This window comes from Phasianus colchicus, chromosome 1, assembly GCF_987193195.1.
Source record: "Phasianus colchicus chromosome 1, bPhaCol1.hap1.1, whole genome shotgun sequence".
Lineage (NCBI taxonomy): Eukaryota > Metazoa > Chordata > Aves > Galliformes > Phasianidae > Phasianus > Phasianus colchicus.
The window spans coordinates 105,436,387-105,449,393 of NC_143436.1; the positions used below are offsets into that span (position 1 = coordinate 105,436,387).

A 13,007-nucleotide genomic window follows, 5' to 3' on the forward strand; every position below is an offset into this window, starting at 1 on the left:
TAGCCATGCTCTCCAGACTTTGCAAAATGCAACTATTAAAACCAATTACCTCCATTGTCTCTGACACATCATGTTATCGGACTGAAGAACTCTCATATGACTTTGGCCTGGGACGAAAATATACACTGGAGATGTTTTCATAGGTAAATTAATACAAGCACTGAACTAAACACATAGAAATTGAAATGATTCCAATTAAAAATTTTTGCTTTGGAATATTTTCTATTTAATATCCCAAGATTAGTATAACTGGTTATCTCTATTTAATGAGAATATTAGCATTCATCATGTTTGCTAAAGTGAAGCAAAGAGAAAAGACTGTAATTATCAGTTTCAAAAGGCTTTTCATGGAAAATTCAGGGAGCAATTTCCTCTTAAAGTGATTGCTGGAAAGATGATGAAAATGTCATACCTGAAAAGAATATATAATGTAGTATCAGGAACAATGTATTTTTTAAGACAAAAGATACAAAATTAGATAAATCATGTTTTGTTAATACTTGTAGAATTTATTGGAGAATTAATGTTACCAAAGCAGCAACAAAGATGACATACATAGAGCCCAGGCATGATTTTGCAGCTAGAGACAATGACAATGTAAGAGCTGGGGAAGATAAAGTAAATGCCATAAGTGGTATGATTCAAGATTTATGAGAAAAACTCATCTGTTCTGAAAATGTATTCTTTTTTCTTCACAATAAATAGCATATTCAATTCCACTCCTAATCATTTGCTAACTTCATGACATGAATGATGATTCCAACTCTAAGAATTCTATGATTCAACAATGCAACTCCTTTAAGAAAGGAAGATAAGAACACCTTCCGTGCTGATAAAGAGTACGATGTAGTCCTTTCTAGTCAAGATAAGGAAAAAAATATTGAAGTATGATCATAAATATAACAACGTTTCATTCAACAAATAAGAAATCATTAGGAAAGTTTCATGTAGAAAATGTTTATATGTAATATAGGCTGCCTATGTGTATAATTGCATTTTCAGAATCACAGAATGGCTGAAAATGAAAGGGATCTCTAGAGATTATCTAGTCCAACACTTCAGTCAGTCAGGGACACATAGAGCAGGTTGCCATGTCCAGACGGGTTTTGAATATCTCCAAGGATGAAGACTCCATAATTTCTGTGCTCAGTACCAGTGCTCAGTCACCCTCATAATAAAAGAAAAACAACAAACAAACAAAAATTGTTCCTCAGTGTTCAGCTGGAGACCTCTCCATTCCAGTTTGTGCCCACTGCCTCTTTTCCTGTCACTGGGCACCACTGAAAATAGCCTGGCTGCATCTTCATTATAATCTCTCTTCAGGTATCTGTATCCATTAACAAGATCCTTCTCTTCCCTAGGCTAAACAGTCCTAGGTATCTCAGCTTTGCCTCATAGAAGAGATGCTCCATTGCCTCAGTTATCTTTGTGGCCCTTCATTGGACTCTCTCCAGTACATGTGTGTCTTTCTTGAGTAGTCTATGCGTGGCTTTATCAGTGCTGAGTAGAGATGAAGAATTTCTTCACTTGACCTGCTGCCAAGATTAACGCAGTCTAGGATATCATTAGCTTTCTTGGAAGAAAGGGCATTTTGCCAGCTTGTGATCTAATTGGTGTCCACCAGGACCCCAAGGTTCTTTTCTTCCCTTTATGATGCTATTTCATGGGATCATCCGTTCTCAAGGTATAGACTTTGCTTTTCTCTTTAATGAATTTCATGAGGTTCACCAGACTTTAAAAGTCCCTCTGAACGGCAGCACAACCATCTGGCATATCAGCCACTCCTCCCACTTTGGTGTTATCTGCAAACTTGCTGACTGCACACTCTGCCCCATCATCCAAATCATTAATGAAGATATTAAACAGGACTATATCCAGTATTGACACTTGGGGTTCACCACTAATTTTTCTCCTCCAGCTAGACGTTGTCTCACAGATCAGCATCTTTTGCGCTCACTGTTCAGCAAGTTTTCAATCCACTTCACTGTTGGTTCATGCAGCTCACACTTCAATAGCTTCTCTATGAGGACTTTACGGGGAATTGTGTCAAAAGCCTTACTGAAGTCAAGGTAAACAATATCCACTGCTTTCCTTTCATTTGCCAAGACACAAATTTCATTGTAGAAGGTTGTTAGGCTGGTCAGGCATGACTTCCTCTTGCTGAATGTATGCCAACTACTGATGTGTTTCTTTTTGTTCATGTGCCTGGAAATTAGTCCCATAATTCCATCACTTTCTCAGGGATGATCAGCATGTGGTTCCCTTAGTTCAACTTGCCTTTTTAAAGATAGAAATGGCATTTGCTTCCTTCCACTCTTTGGGCATCTCTCTCAGTCACTTTGATACAAAGATTACCAAGACTGTCCTTGCAATGACATTGCCTGCTCCGTCAGTACTCGTGGGTATGTTTCATCAGGGTCTATGCACCAATATATGTCCAGTTTATGTAAGTACTCCTTGACCTGATCCTCTTCCACCAAGTGTACAACTTCCTTGCTTAAGACTTTCCTCTTGGCCTCTGAGACCTGCCACTTCTGAAGACCACTTCTGACAGTGAAAACTGAAGTGAAGAAGGCATTCAATACCTCATCTTTCTCCATGCCCTGTGTCACCAGATGCCCCATGTCATTCAACAACAGGCCTGTATTTCTTCCTCATCTTCCTTATGTTGTGCAAATACTCACAGACTCCCTTCTTACTGCCTTTGATATCCCTCACCAGATTCAATTCCACTTGAGCTTTACCTTTTCTAATCTCACCTCTTCACAGACAGACAGTGCCTCTGTATTCTTCCTAGGTTACTTGTGTTGATTCCACCTTCTGTTCACACTCTTCTTATGTTTGATTTTTTCCCAGCAGATCTCTGTTCATCCACGCAGAAGGTCCTGGCATTTTTGGCTGACTTCTTTCTGGTGGAATATAATAAATGTGCACATTTCATTGTTCTACATATATGCTCAGTAAAATTTTAAGAAATAGCAAATCAGTTATTTCAGATTCATTTAAAGGGAGCAGCATGAAAAAAACTGAATTTTTATTCTGCAAAAAGTAACGCAATTTGCTTTTTCTTTCTTTTTTTTTTTTTTTTTTTGAATACTTTGTAACTATTTAAATTCAAAAACTTTTTTGCAGTATCACATATCTCATTGGAATTGTACTTTGGTTAAATTATAGTCAAACTATTAGCAGTCTGTAATCCAAGGCCTTGTTTGATACAGCACAGCAGTATGATCTTGGCACAGTTTTACTGCAAAAATTGTTGCTTGAGGTGTGAGAACAAGTGAACTTAAAGTTGTGTAAGATAAGCAAAGTGAAAATCTAGACAGAAGGTAACTGCTGGGATCATGATAGTTAGCAACTTACAGATTCAAGAGCAGAAATGTTGGCAGGAGACACTTCAAGGAAAAAAAAAAGCCGTGGATGGAAGAAAGAAACAGTTCTCTAGCTCTGTTGATCAGCTTTGCACTGCCAAGTCAGCAGTGTCTTTCACTAAAGAACTGAGCATATTAGTACTCACACTGTAGCTGAATAGCACATCTATCCACTCTGCATACTATGGAATCAGAAATGGTTTAATAGTTTAAATTAAAAGGAAAAAAAAAAAAAAAAAAAAAAAAAAAGAGAGAGAGAGAAAAGAAAAGAAAAGAAAAGAAAAGAAAAGAAAAGAAAAGAAAAGAAAAGAAAAGAAAAGAAAAGAAAAGAAAAGAAAAGAAAAGAAAAGAAAAGAAAAGAAAAGAAAAGAAAAGAAAAGAAAAGAAAAGAAAAGAAAAGAAAAGAAAAGAAAAGAAAAGAAAAGAAAAGAAAAGAAAAGAAGAAAAGAAAAGAAAAGAAGAAGAAGCTTGAATGCAACTGTTCCAGAGGAGGTTCCAGAGGAGGTCTTCAAAATCTTCACATTTGTGATTTCCTAGAGTCAACTCCCTTGGCATGAGTTTTCTCTTTGATGCTATAGGTGGATTTTAGGAGGTATTTTAGGAGGTGAAACTCCTCAAACTTTCTGGGATTATTTAGTCTAGAGAAGAGGAGATTCAGTGGAGACCTTATCACTCTCTACAACCAACTGAAAGGAGGTTGTCATCAAGTGGAGGTCAGCCTCTTCTCCCAGGTAATAGTGACAGGACAAGAAGGAATGGCTTCAAGTTGCACTGGAGGAAGTTCAAGCTGGGTATTAGGAAGAATTTATTCTCAAAAAAAGTGATGTGACAATGGAACAGACTGACCAGGGGGGTGGTGGAGTCATCATTCTTGGAGCTGTTTAAGTAAAGGGTGGATGATATGTGATTTAGTGGGCAATACTGGTGATAGGTGAACGGTTGGACTCGATGATCTTAGATGTCTTTTCCAAAGTAAATGATTCCATAGTTCTATGATTCTGTGATTCAAAGAAAAGAAATGCATTCCATGGGGGAAAATAGCAGAATCATATTCTCATCATGCAGTCTAGTGCAATGAGGAGATGCAGACTAATGCCAGACTGAATCATTTTCTATTTGAGGAGTCAGTTCAGTAGAGGCAAATAGCTTTTTTTTTTTTTTCTTTTAATAAAATCTAGAAAATAGAAAGCAATAATAACATTGAAATTTTTATGTATAAAAACATGGAAATTACATATAAATTCATGGAAAATATCAGAGTATCTCTACATTCAGTTTCACTTCTTTAGGTTAAGAATATAGATTGTTCTTTCAGTAAATAAATAATGCATGAATACACCTTACAAACAATTTAAAGTAATCTGAGAGCAGCTGTAGTGTATTCACTAATAATATGAATAACAACAGGCAAATATTGGAGTTCTTGTAGCCACTGAAGCCTTCATTTAAGTAAAAAGAACAAATTCCATAGCATTAAAAAATATTAAAGCATATATTTATATATATTCGCAAATTCAAATTACATTATAAACATTTCTGTACTCCTATGACACTTGATATTGGACTAGCTTAACTGAGTGTAGGACCACACAATATGTTTTTTATTTAATGTGTATCAGTTAGTAGTGCCTAGTGATCTGGCCTACCGAATGAACATTAGACTATTTTGAGTAGCATTTTAATTTTGCTTACCCCACATTTTTTTTTTTTTCATTTTATTTTATAGGTCTATGCAGCATAATGAGGAAAATGCAAAGTACAAAACGACGTAAGAAACTAATATTCTTCCAGAAATGAATCCATTTGTCTTCTCATATGACCCTATGACCACAATTTTCAGGAAGTGATGAGAAAGTTATTGAGCCATAATAATATTACAGCTGAGAGGAATTTAGTGTTACCCAGTTAATTTTATTTGTTTTAACAAAGAACCATACTTGTTAACTCATTTTCAAAACAGCTTTTAATCCAGCTGCAAGAGTTTTAGTAACTACAACAATGCTCTGTACAGCTGCTGTAAGAGACTGAAGGTATACCAGTAAGTTTATCTCCCTGATGCCAACCCAGATTTTCATTTGCACAGATATGAGGCAGAAGCAGATCAGTATCTGTCCCCATCACCTTTAGATGAGGTCTCCTATATCGCCAGTTTTTCCTTCTGTGGGAATCTATATTTTGCGGTTTCCTTCATGCAAAATGCCCACCTGGCAAAATCCCAGTGCATACTGAACCTAACCAACCCTACCAGCAGCATGTGGGTGGGCAACCACCACACAGCTATGAGATGCCACTAGATGGGATTTGTCCTTCACAAGGTCTCATGGCATAAATGTACAAGGCCACCTTATAAAAACACAGAAAAGGTGTTTTGTAAAGCTGAAACAAGTGGGCACAGCTAGTGAAAAAAAAATACCTTATTGTTGAAACTGGCTTAAGGTATTTTATGAATCATTACCTTAGAATGACTTTATTGTTGTTCTGGGAAATGAGGAACTGGGGCTCATTTGTAAGGTGCTCAGAAGTGCAGGTGAAACACTGCTTTCAGTAGGTGGATTAATGAAAGTCCAAATCAGAGGGCTCACTAAAACGTAATTTCCTAAACTAGTAGATTAGCCTTTATATTAGTAAAGCAGTGCCCCAGGGAAACCAGAATGTTCTTTCACTTTCTGTGAATAAATTATATCATTCATATTAGAAGCTGATACTTGCTTAAACATTCTACTGAACATAACTTTCAGATTCTGTAGTCATGAAAAAAAGTTACTTCTTATTGCAGGAAAGAAACAATGTAGATTCGTTTGTAGGTTTTTTGTTTGTTTGTTTGTTTTTCTTTTAACCCAGGATAATACTTAAATGTCAAACGTTTCCTCATTAAGTCTCTTTCCTAATCCTTGGTGATAGGGTGGAGAGAACGGAAGAGTAAAATGATCTCATTGCAAAAAGTATAGTACAATGTCACATTACTGGTATCTACAAGCTCAAATGATGCATATAACCACTCCACATACGTGCCACTAAGTTTTGCTCACAGTAGAATGGAGGGAGAGTGAAAGGCTCTTTCCCCTATCTACTGTTAAACTGAAGCAGCAATAACCCTCAGAATTTCAAAGAGAAATCTCCTTTGGTTCTACTTACACAAGAGAAGAGGTGGTGGCTCTGTGTTATTCCATACATCAATTCTGACCTTCTCGTAAGTGACTAGGGAAGTACATTCCTCTCTGTGGCCAGCCTTGGAGCTGGGGACACTTAGTGCAGTTTCCATGTGGGGCAGTTCTGTGGAGGAAGAGCTGAATCAGTGCTGAGACATCACAACGAAACCTTTCTACACTGCTATCTTACTGCCAAATAGGGATTGTCACAGGCTAAAACAACAACAAAAAAAATTCCATGAAGACTGCAAAAGACACCTTCAGTACATCTAATCTTCCCTCTGTCCCATTCAAAGGTCCTCCTCCAAATAGTGATTGTTACTTTAACGCTGGTAGAAGAGCCTCTGTTTCTTTGACCTACAAAATGGTTAAACCTTTGCTGTCAGAACATTCAGCCTAAGGCAGAGAATAATCATGGAAAATTTCAGCCCAACCCATAAGTGGGTTTTGGCAAAACCATAACCAGTTTATAGCAGTGGCTTGTAATTAGAGCAGGCCGGAACATTCTCAACTAAATGAAATTTCATCGAAATATGCTGTTTCATCCAAGCCAAGATATTTTTCTGAGACATATCTGTTTCCGCAAAGTTTTTGTTGGGAAGGCTGAGAAAGAAAGCATGCTCACACACTATATACTGAAGATTAGGTCACTAGTTTGGGATGTGAGAGAGTTTAAGGCCTCACTCACAGTGGCCTGCTATAAAACTCTGTGCTCTGCATCAGGAAGAGTGGGCACAGAGTACCTCAAATACCAAAGTATTGCCCTGACTGACAATGTACAAAAAATGCCACCTCAAGATAACCATATTTTGATTATGATGTTTAAGAGATTTCATACCTCCAAGTGTCACGCACAAGGGTATATTTTTAATTATTGTAAGTTGACCTAAAAGGGAGCTGCCACCTTTGAGATATCTTTTTATTCTCATGGGAAAAGTTAGGGAAAATTTAAACCTTTAAATATCCGTTTAAACAACATTAGCAAATATTATTCCTTTCACCTTATCCCTTTAATTTTAACAAAATACTCTGTGACAATCCTCTTAACAGATTCAGAAATAGTTTGTTAATGTACTCATAAAAGCTTTGTATCCAATTTTTGTATGCGAAGTGTCAATATCAGGCCAAGGCCCAACCAAAGCTCTCACAGACTTCATATTCTGAAAGGGAAAGATGGAGATTCTTTATGTCTTTAAAATGGCAGCAACTGGTGAAGCACAAGCAAATTATCTTTTCCCTGTACGCAAGTTCCTGAGACCGTGAAGAAAAAATATGCAGGAACGATATATGTAGAAAACCATAAAGAGACACAAATTCTAAGGGATGCAAAAGATGCTTACTTTTGTCAGTAAGCAGAGTTCTCTTAGAATAAAACTTGAATGGACAAATAAATGTCTCAAAAAACCCCACCATCTTAGTTCATTAAAAATGTATAAGAAAAGATTAATATTACCAGGTGATGCTTACATTTTTATTCTTTTTTTGTTTGTTAGTTTTTCCCACATTTTGGACAGGTATGGCAATTAGGAAATAATAGGAGAAAAAATGTGTTTCCAGTTAAAATGTATTTCATACTGCAATAGGTCCTTCCATTGATTGCATCGAGGTTGGAGGCCTACAAGTCTTGTCCATATATAGAAGAGATCAGAATATTTTATTTTCAAAGGTATAAGCACAATGTCATTGAACTGATGACCTGAGCTGGTGTAAATCCTTGCTTTCATGGCACAGTTGCAATGTCTTCAGCTTGTGCACTTTTTTTCCTAAAATACTGCATTAGGTGCACAAGTGCTTTTTGAGGATTATCTGAAAATTTTCTGATCGAAATGTTAGGCATACATGTGACGCAAACAATTGGGATCATACTTAGATATTTTCTTGTAATAATGTATGTATATTATTGCTATAAAAATATTTTCCTTCTTAGAAGCGCTGGGTTCTCTATCGTTTTTTATAATTCATAGCAGATCATTCTCAAAAACATTTTATTTCTGTTATTCATTCAATTTATTTAAAGATGGAAAACAAAAACATCTTAAAGCAACAAAAAGATGTTAGAGTATTCAAAATCTATAACTGTCCTGAAACCACTGTGATCTGTGGCAATGCCTTCTCTGAACCACAAAGACTTCAAAGTGGCCAAGATCTGAAGTTTCTTGTTAAAGTTTTGTGAGGTAAAGTTGTTCATAAGATACTTTTCCAGAGATTGAGGATTGTTGGCATATGTAAAGAGTACTGGAACAATCTTAACGAAAAATAAATATTCTTTGCAATCGCAAGAAAAAAAAGGAAAAAGCATGTGAGGTCTTGACCTCCTTTTCTCCAAACTGGACAGCCCAAGTGTCCTCACACTCTTCTCACAACACATGCCAGCCCTGTTGTCCTCCACTGGATGTATTCAAGTACCTTAGCAGCTTTTTTATATTGTGGAGCCCAGAACTGCACACAGTCATCAAGGTGAGGCTTCACCAGCCCTAGATATAGGAGAAGATTCACTTTTTTGACCAGCTGGGTATGGGTGTTTAATGCACCCCAAAATGTGACTTTCCCTCTTGGCTGCTAGAGCATACTGTTGGCTGTATGCTGAGCCTGATCGCACTGGCACCATCCAATCCCTTTCCTACTGGGCTGCTCAGACACTCATCTCCCAGTCTGTGCCTGTATCCAACATTGCTCCCTCCCAGGTGAAGGACTTGGTATTTTCCTTCATTGAATTTCATGCTGGTGATTGCCTGATGCTCCAATCTACCTAGGTTCCTCTGCAAGGCCTCTCATCCCTCCAGAGGGGCGATAGCAGTTCCCAGTTCACTAATTGAACAAATGTATTAAGGATGCATTGCGCAGTGTTGAATAGGACTGGACTTAGAATTGAGCCCTTACAAAGACCAGGTTGATTATATTTTGCTTGTGGCTTTAAATCGATTGTGTTTTGTTTTTAATTGCTATCAAGAACTTGCTCTGGCAAAGTTTTCATTATTTCAACTGCTGTGGTTTCAGGATATACAAAAACAAATAAGGAGACAAAACAAGCAAACAAGAAAAATGCAAGTGATAAACCATCACGCTTCCTGATAATCATTTTAAAAAATATTGCTGAGACGGTTACAGGAATGAGACAATATTTTATTTACCAGAGATAATTTTGGAAAAGTGTATAACCTCTTAAAATCCCTCCATATTTTCAAAGGGTTTGAAAAATTGTCTGCAGCATAGAGTGAAAACAACTTCCTGACATCCTAATACTTCTTCCAACTCACCGTATACTTCCCTCTACAAAACATGTGGGACCTCGATTACAGATCTTCAGCCTAGTCTAGCAACTGACCAGTTCCACAGTGGCAGTGACTGTGATCAACTGAATGATCAGTATTTTGCCACGTTAACGGAACACATTAAAACACTCTGTTGATTCAGCCTGAAGGGATGATCTGGCATGGCAGAACAAGCACAGCAAGTTTTTTTGTGTGAGATTTTAATAGCCTTTATTTCCGCAGCTACAGTCATTTTCTGTTCACATGCTTGGACAAGGGACTGAATATATTTGGTTTCTCAGTAAAACTCTGGTTTAACTTAAAAGATACAAGGTGTATGACACGTCACCAGAGGAGAGGAGGCCAAAGTTTAAGGGAAAATGATGGAGTTATAGGGCTGACTCTAAAATGCAAGTATAGATGCTTGCCCTTGTCCATCACCATGAAGTGCCAATAATGAAGTAAAGATTCCCTGTTAGCAGACTGTTTATTTGACTGCAGCTGAACAAACACCTGTGAACTAAGTTAAAAATTACTTTTAAAAGAATGCCCCTTATGATGAACAGTGTTTTAAATCTCAAAAAAAAAAAAAAAAAAAAAAAAGCAACATCAAAACAAACACTGAAGTGAAAGCAGCCAGTGAGGAAGGTACTGACTCAAACCTCAAAGCTTTGGAAACTATCTCACACAGATTAACATTTCAATTAAATGGCCAGGCTTCTATCATGCCATAATAATTAAAAAAGATAAAACATCTTGGTGATATTAAAATGTCATCTAAATAATATTTTAATATTTTCCTGTGGTTAGAAGTTGAAAGACTTGTGTTAGAGACTGAGAATGGAAAAATGCTGTCTTGCTTTGCATTTCTGACATCACTGCAGACAACCAAAGTGCAAAGAGCTATCTAGGTTACAAAATTATAATAGAGCAATATTTACAAGAGAAAAGGCATTGGACTCAGAATGAAAGCAGACTTGCAGCAGTTGCAGACCACTGGAGTTCAGTGAGTTACTAACTGAGACAGAGAAAATAGAAGAACAAATGCACAAGGATGACATGAAAGTACAATGGATAATGATTTCCATTTCTGGAATTCACTAAAAGATATTTAAAATGTCACAATACAAACTATACAAACTATTTACCACATCAGAAGTATAGAAGCTTGTCAGTGTCACACATGCCACCAGTGAAAGGAAAATGAGCACTGCAATTTTTTTTCTTAAGTTTTTATTACTGATAAATCATTTCTTGCCACAACCATGTAATCAGGACCTTATTAAAGTATTGATCTTGTGTCTTCAGATAGGAAGTAGCAATATTTATTTATGCATTTATCTGTGCAATCATTTACAGCACTATTATAAGTAGTGCTCTCGTCAAGTGTAGTAGGTGTATTTTCCTTTTTGTCTGAGAAAGAAGATGTGTGAGACAGTAGTAACCTATGGGTCAGATCCAGTCAGCTGAATCACATGCCCTAAAACAATATGTTCCACAAAAATATCTGCTTGGATGTGTTTATTTCCTTCCAGATATTCAGGACATTGTGCTGAAATATTGCAATTTTTCTTGAATAACATTTATGGAAATGAAAGTCAGTGCTTATCAACTGCAAATGTTATCTTTCTCTACCAATTAAATTTTTAATGAAAAACCCTGGGAATGACCAAGGTCTCAAAATGCAGCAGTTCTATGTTAAGAATCGGAATTTACAGTAAGCTAATAGGAATACTAACACCATATATAGTATGGTAAATATTTGTACAATATTTAGGTTAGCCACATTAAGAATAAATGGGTAGGTTTAAATGATGGACCATTCCAGTTGTCCTCATGGGGCACAAATTAAAATGTTTGAGGTGAAAAAACAACATTCAAATTCTGGAAAACAAATAACACATTTATTAAGCAGGTTAATAACTTTTCACACTTCCATCTTTCCCGAAAGCACTTTTTATTTTCTCATTTTAAAGGTGCATGCGTCATCACAAAATTAAAACAGAGTAAAGAGGAATTCAGTCCCCTGAAAGCTTTGGGAAACCACAAACTTTCCAGAAAGAAGAAAAAATTTTTCAAATTTTAACATGCAGAACCAGAATGTTCTGGTGGTTTGTTTTCCATTTTTAGCTGACACTTCTCAAAACCTGGGAACTATGGACTAAGTGGAAGTCTGGAGTTGAGCTAATGACTTCCTTGGGTTTGGTGGTAATTGCACCAAATCAGACTGTACCTTAATGCAGCCACTCAAACAGGCCAAAGTCATACAGGCATCTTCACTGCTGGCATTTTTACATCTTTCAAGTACTTCCTTTTGCAATGTTAATAACGAATCTTAATATAGATTTTGCTATGTAGTACCTGTACTAATTTTAATGTGAATAAAGGCAAGAAGTATAAATGTGAATACTTACATAGAGACTAAAGAAAAAACAAAACTTTGTACAAGTACCATAATTCTTGTGATTTAAATGATCCTCAGAGTTCTCAAATACTTCTGAAAATAATGATCTACGGCCTAAAATTTTACCGGACATTATTTCCAACTTTCTAACAAAAAAGAGGTGAAAACTCTTTTCACATACTAAGCACACGCATAAAAGAACATGTGATATTTATTAACAGGAGCATTTACTAAAGTCAATCCTGGCTTTTGAAAATAAGATGATATCATATGTAGGAAAGAGGTGTGTATGATAAGTTGTTATTTCAGAATTGCTTTGAAAACATTAAAAAAAGGGGCTAAAACTATTTTACACACCAACTTCAATTAATCTAATTTCCAGAAAGAATTTGACCACTGGCAAAGCAAAGCATAACCTTTGGGAAAACTCTAAGTATCACCCATTTCAAACTCTTTATGGCACAGTAATTTTTTTTTTTATTTTTAATGCTCTGTGAACTGTAGAAGTACCAAAGGATTTTACATTTTGCAATGAAAATTTTGAAGACCTATCTCAATTCTAATTGTAAAGTATCAATACTGATGAGCAAAATCAGCAAAATAATTCTTACTCCCTGATCTTAATCTTCCAGTCTATTCCGGCAAATGCTAAAAGGAGAAATTAATTAACAGTGGTCACAAACACACAGGTAACTTCATATTCCACTGCAAACTTACCTACAGCAAGATATTATATCACATTTTTCTGACAATATCCTGGTCAGTTCAATATCAGTCAATTTCTAACTTGGTCATTTAGCATTTTTCCATTTTACCAGTCTCACCCTTCACC

The 13,007-nt window shown here is 36.3% G+C and overlaps 1 long non-coding RNA gene across 2 annotated transcripts; it reads right to left on the bottom strand.

Moving 5' to 3' along the window:
- Window positions 1–490: 490 nt before the first annotated feature.
- LOC149919927 (uncharacterized) lies at window positions 491–6,976 on the bottom strand. 2 transcript variants are annotated; one of them, XR_016458962.1, is made up of 3 exons: window positions 6,779–6,976; window positions 6,507–6,644; window positions 491–2,909 (listed from the first exon to the last, which is right to left on the bottom strand). It is a non-coding gene; the product is annotated as an uncharacterized LOC149919927 (long non-coding RNA). The 2 variants fall into 2 exon arrangements; XR_016458961.1 differs by lacking the exon at window positions 6,779–6,976 and having other exon boundaries at window positions 6,507–6,756.
- Between the last annotated feature and the right edge of the window lie 6,031 nt (window positions 6,977–13,007).